Genomic DNA, 6703 nt, shown 5'->3' with positions numbered 1-6703 from the left:
CACGGATATTTTCCTAATACAATTTACAGTGACTAATTCCAGTCAGTTTTCCATCAAACATTGGTGATTTTGTTGTGGAATTTATGGGCCCCTAAACCTGTATGGCCACAAGGCCCCAGATTTCTGCACACTGGCTCCTACATCTTTTACCCAAGCACTTGAGGAACTAGAAGCCATGTGACCACAGTCTGGAGATAAACAGACTTTGCTGCTCATCTTTTTCTTTCGTTCCTTTTCTTTCCTTGTTTTCCTACCTGAAATCTGGTGAGCTCTGCCTTCCTGTCACACCTGCCTCCTGCAGACACCCGAGCTGACTGTTCTGAGGCAGCATCTCCTGCCTGTGCAGGATAAAGAAGACACTCAGAACTTTCTGGAAGGTTGGATTTTCTCTCTTCTTTTTCTTTCTCTCTCTTCTGTCTGTTTGCTCCTTCACTCGCCCTTGCCTGAGTGCTTTCTCCCTTCGTTTTCCTTCTCTTCTCCCTTGTCTATGTTTTCCAACGTTTTCTCAAACATATCTGCCTCTCCCATCTCACACTCGTCAGTGCTGGTCTGGGACTGCTCACTAGACTCAGCACAAAGCACTGAAAAGGAGTCAAGCTCTCTTCCTTTGACACATTCCCTAAGATCCTTGTCCTGTCTTTCTTTCCTCCTCTCCCCATTGTTCCTCACAACACACACATCCCTTCCCACCCCCCATATATGTATTCATTCCTACCCCACATAATACAACTGTAACATGGTGGCTTTCCGATGGGCAGGAGAGCCTGGTGCTAAGCCAAGCCAGCCCTGATTAAAGATGAGTCTCATCTGAGGAGGATCACATGCTGTAATATAAAAGGCAGCAGGAAGCTACAGGTGCAACTGTGAGAGAGAAAAAGGAAGCAGAGATAGAGGGGTCAGCTTTTCCCAGAAAAGGCTGCAGACTAACAACTTCAGGTAGAGCAGACTGACTAAGAGCCAGCTGTAGATGTGGCTAAAGAACCAGAGCTAAGTATGAAGTGCTGAATTATGATTTTGGGCTATGTTGAGGATTCTTTGGCTTATTTTGTGATTAATGACTCTGAAGTCTGTATGAACTTTATTTGAAATTAAACCAGCCCCAGAAAGGGGCACTGTGAACCACAACACAGACTGACCGGAGTCTTAAGGAGCCTGTGAAAGAGAGCTAAAAAGGGGAGGCTGCCTGTAAAACCACACCATAGGCCAGCAGGGGGCACTCAAGAAGCAGCCACAGCAGTACAGCAACCTTCAAAATTTAGGATGCCTTACGTTTGAACCCTGACTGGTATCCCTTCCCATCAACTCAAACTGCGCCAATTACACAATACATATGGGCCATTGCCCTTCTCCAATATCCACATGTCAGAGTGAGGAGTAGAGCACTGATGCCAAGGAGCACTGTGATGGTAGGCTTGGTAGTATGAGAACAGCACAAAGAGCATCCCATGGCTGAGGGAGAACCCAAAGCTCTTGATTTTAGCTTCCATACATGCTCTGTTACCAATTCCATGATTACAGATTAATTCCCCTCAGCAGATTAATGTTACACTCTTTCTTCCTTTTCACTGCTTGTCTCTAGCCAGTCAATTTTTAAGTTATTTACCTATCTTAGGTAGTATAGTGTGTATTTAACAAGAACACCCCATGGTACCTTTTATCATCTTGTCACAAAGCTGTAAGAGGAAACAGCAAAGCAAGAGTCTATTAGATCCAGGAGCTTCTTGTTGCAGACTGAAATGTATTCAATTATTTTCCTTTCCTACTGCAAGAACCTACTAACGAGACTTGTGCACACACAGTGAGGGGGAAACACACACACACACACACACACAGGTATATTTGTAAAGGCAAGTTAACAAATACCAACATTATTTCAAGTCTGACATTCCTCCTATACAGTGGGATACTTTTTCCATTTGTGCATCCACATGATTAACTTTCATCTCCCTTGCCAAGTGTCAACACACCAGTGAAATCATGTTAGTTGAGCATCTATACACTTGCAATCAAAAATATTCTTACATTTTTAATCTCTCAACTTCATTCAATACCTAGAAAAGTTTTCAGATCAAGTAATAAATAATATAGAATTGTGACAGATATATAAATTTAGATCATTTATCTAAATAATTACTACGTTAGCATGCCATTGAACACCTGTGCAACTCTGAGGTTTATGATAGCAGCAAAAATCTGAGTTAGTAATGAACAGTAATAAGTATTTCTATTTATATAGCACTTTTTATCCAAAAGAAACCAAAACACTTTCATGCTTCATATATAGAGAGAGTCATTTTCCCCCCTACAAAGAAGCAGCCTCTTCTGGGATAGTAATCTGTAATTATTGAAAGAAAACCACAGAAAGTAGGTAGCTAGAGACTCCCACCGGTAGGGACAGAAGAAACAGCCAAAACTATGACCTTTGGACTTCAGACATTGAGAACTGTCTACAGTTCTGACTAAACTTTCTCTGCCTTGTGCTGATTGGCTGTTTGCCACAACCCCATAGCTCTCCTCCCCCTCTCCTTCAGGCTCTTCACCTCAAATTCACTCCATCTCTGTCCCCTCACCCCTCCTTCTCCTTCACTTTTCTTTCCATTTTGCTTATTCCCTCCTAAACTCACCCCCCACACACAAACATTTGTCGCCTTCACATTGTTCATGCTGCTTGTGTGTTCTACCATTCCCCTTCACCCTGGGTCTGTCTTGTCGTCTTAGATTGTAAGCTCTTTGGGGCAGGAACAGTCTGCTATTCTGTTTGCACAGTGTCTAGGACAACTGGGTCTCATTCTTGGTTGGCCCTTAAGCACTATTGTAAAACTGGATGAATATTTGGTAACTGCACCAATATTTCTACACAGTAGTTCAGGACAAAAAGCATTTTATTCAACTGGAACCACACAGAAAACCGAGAAGACAGTATATTTACTGGGTTTGGAATTTAGCCAGGACACCCACATTAACACTTTTACTGTTAGAAAAGGAGCTGTGGGATCTTTTATTACTATGGGTTGTCAGGAGCTTAGTTTTGTCACATTTGAGAGACAGCACTACTGTTTATGCATTTCCCCTTGGACAATGCAAAGCTATTTCTTCAGTACTCACTCAGAGAGAAGAAAGCTACATATTCAGTCACCACTTCCTGCAGTACCTGAGCTTCTGAAGAGGTCTATTGCAAGCAAACTGCACATGGTTTGTGAGAACTGGAAAGTTCACAACCTGAGGTGATAAGATTGCAGACAGTATTCACTCTCCTCCTTTGCATACAACTAATTACAAAGTAGAACAGTAATATTTTTACACAGTTCAAATTTTAAGGGAGGTGCTGGAAAGAATATGTAGTCTATTTCTGACCAAAAGAATAAAGGATACATCAAATGTCTACATGGTGTACTGTTACATAAAACAAAAAAAACTACACAGGCAAGAATTCTAGAATTAAATTACTGTACAAGCTAAAGAGGAAAACTGAGCAAATATAGGCAGGGGCCATAGAAAACAGATTCTGCAGCAGGGAAAATTGCATTCAATTGTTGGTCAGCTATACAATTTAGGGCTGGCCAGAGAAGCTGCTGAGATGAACTTTTTCTCTAGGTCCCTTCTCCTCATTCACCCATCTCAGGTGTTAGAGATGCTATATTAATGAGTGGCAAATAATAAGTGTCTACAAAAGTATAAGAAGAGAGGGAGGCACTATAGAGGAGGGGTGGAAGAGATTAAGAATGTAGGATGGGAAAGGGAGAGTGCTATCCAAGTAGGAGGAAAGCACGCATTAAGAGAAATGTTTGCAGGAATTGTTAGATGATCATATCCTGTCACTCTGTCAGTTCAGGGCACAGCTATAGCTTCTGCATATCAGAATAAATTCTAGTTCATATTTTCACTTTGCTTATAATGTGTTTAAAATGGTACCAAAACTACCTAGAATTTTTATTTTCTGGTAGTTTAATGAAGAATTCCAGATCATTATTATGGATGTGAATACTGTAGTGCAAACTTTTTGTTGGCATGATCCCATTTTAATTGATTTACTCCAGGACCCCAGACAGCCTGGAGGGTGCGATATTGCTCAACCAAATGGCATCCTCACCACAGAAAGACTTCACATGCATCCTACTTGCAAAGTCATGCGGTATGGAGCAAAATGGCATCCTCTGCACAGTAGGGATCTTTGCAACCCCATCTGGTGATGGTGTTACCCCGTTTGGGGTCATGACCAACAGTTTGGGAACTGCTGCTGTAGTATGTGAAGCCAAAAAGAAGAAGAGTTTTTGTTGGGACAAATTAAGTAGGGCGAGAGAGACAGAGGAGACATATTCCCTTTTATTTCCTCTTTTTACCTTTCGCTGAAGCTTTCTGTTGACATGTTTTTCTGTGTTCTGTTTTTTTAGTACTAAAACTTCTGTCATGGGCCAAAAGACCTGTTCCCTGCGCTGAGCTGCATCAGTCCAGGATCATGTGCAACAGTGGGACTGACAGCCAATTTGACAAAAAGTAAGCATGTATTTGAATAACATGGGTAGAAATGAGCAAAAAAGAGTGGATTTGGCTTCAGAGATTTTTGACTTAAAACTGAAAGTGTTTTAAAATGAAAACTTTAAAGAGAAATTAAAAGTGAGAAAGTGTGCCAAATTCTACAACTGTGGAGAACTACTTGCTTCCCTCATCACAACTCACTTTTTCATTTACATCAAGTCTTCAGAAACCTTCTATGCTGGAGAAACCTGAAGATTGTTCATGGCAAACTTAGCAAAAGTTCAGCAGGGAGAAGACCATTTTCCCTCCTCTTTACAAAGGCACATTTCCTTATTTTTTTGCTATGGCCCTGATTCAAGAAAACACTGAAGCACATGCGTAAGTCCCACTCAAGTCACCATCTCACTGCACTCTGACTTCCGTGGGATGTAAGCATGTGCTCAAGTGCTCTCTTAAATAGGAAATCCTTCCTGAATTGGGGTTTATATGTATGTGACTGTTTATACCTCTTGATAGTCACCAGTAGCAAGTCACTCCAACAACAGCTGGAGGGAAAATGCTACAGGTAACAGGGGCCTATTATGTCTAAGCCCACAGAGCTAAGTATAGTATGTGTTAACAGAAAGGAGGGGTTTTAATACAAACTTTATATGAAGTGTTCTCTCTGTGTCCCACTTATCAAGTTTTCACTTTGAAACTTTAGCTTTCTAATCTCTAGGTTAAATGCATTGGAGACAGCACAGCATTTCTGCCTTGGTTGTCATTGTGAATGGAGCCTGGCAGCAGCAAGAAATATTGAAATCCCTGATGTATTTCTGTTGTTTCTTCAAGAGGGACCATCCCTTCCAGTAATGAAAAGTCTTCCAAAAATAGTGCCAGGGATGAAACTTCACTCATCATATTGCCCAAATTTGGCAGTTCTGACAGTTTTATTCCAGTGTATTATTAAAGCTTAGGACTATATTTACGTAATTAAACATTGATCTGCTTTTTCTCTCTGCATCTGTCACTCATTTCTGTGGAATACATTAATTCAATCTCTTCTGCATAAGTGAGATTTAGGATATACCAGGTGGTGTCACTCAACTGTACAAATTGTCCACTTGTGGAAACGTACATGAAATGTTTTAATCATAAAGTCAATACGTTGTTGGGATAAACATCAGAGTTAATAGAAGGAAATGTCTGTGTAAACAGCTATGCTTTGGTACATCAGTTCCCATATTATTCAGTTATATGTATTCAACATTTTGAACAAAGCACAGAGTGTCTGTAGATCTGATGTAAAAAATGCATACATCCCAAAGTAATTGTGACATTTATATTAATAAAATGCATTTTAAAAGCACCTACACAGAACAGTAGACACTTTCACTATATGCAATCAAATCATACTAGCACAAAATAGCCTCTGGTTCCTCCTCCTTCCCTCAAACGCCCAATCCAGCCACTAATAGCAGCCTCAGTTTTCAAATACCAGTACTGAAGCCTGGGAAAAGAGATGGGCTTTGATGTATATTACATACAAATATCTGTAAAGGCTTCTTAGTTAAACAAGACTGTGTAATTCTGTGATAAGTCTTTGGCCTTGAGCCTAGTTTTTTGAGTCCATGTAAGATTCTAGAGAACAATATTAACACAATATAATTTGCCTTTGAAGAGAAGCACACCACTATTAAAAGCTTTTGGCAATTGTATTTGTATTACTCACAGTCTGATCCAGAAATTGACTCAAAATGAATATCAGGTGCACAGCCCTAGAACAGGCAGATACTATAAATGACCAAGTTATTGATAGAGATGGAAGAACCTATTAAAATATATTTCAAATTCCATTGAACTTCATGGTCTTACATATATTCAGGGACAAAACTTTTGTATAGTTTTAAGTTTTCTACCATATAAGGTTTCCTTTTAACTGTACAAAGTGCTTGCAGAGGTTGACATCCTCAAAAAACTCAAAAGCACTGATTCAGTCAGAATTTGCCTCTTTCAGTGTCAGTTATTTGAGGTTTTCCAGTTAGTTCCAGAAGGGTGGGGTACCACCATTTTAGGATTCTCAGACGTTATCATGAGGAAGGTTGTACCCTGAATAGGGTAGCAGCAAGAGTGGACCTGTGATGCTTTCCAGGGTGCCCATGGCTAGGAGCTGATCCACAGCAGGCACAGACTCCACCAGCCCCTGGTAAGCATTACCGTCCAGGTCTCCGCAGGCCTCACTCTCTCT

This window comes from Natator depressus, chromosome 7 (assembly GCF_965152275.1).
Source record: "Natator depressus isolate rNatDep1 chromosome 7, rNatDep2.hap1, whole genome shotgun sequence".
Classification (NCBI taxonomy): domain Eukaryota; kingdom Metazoa; phylum Chordata; order Testudines; family Cheloniidae; genus Natator; species Natator depressus.
Note: the sequence above shows the minus strand (reverse complement) of the source record.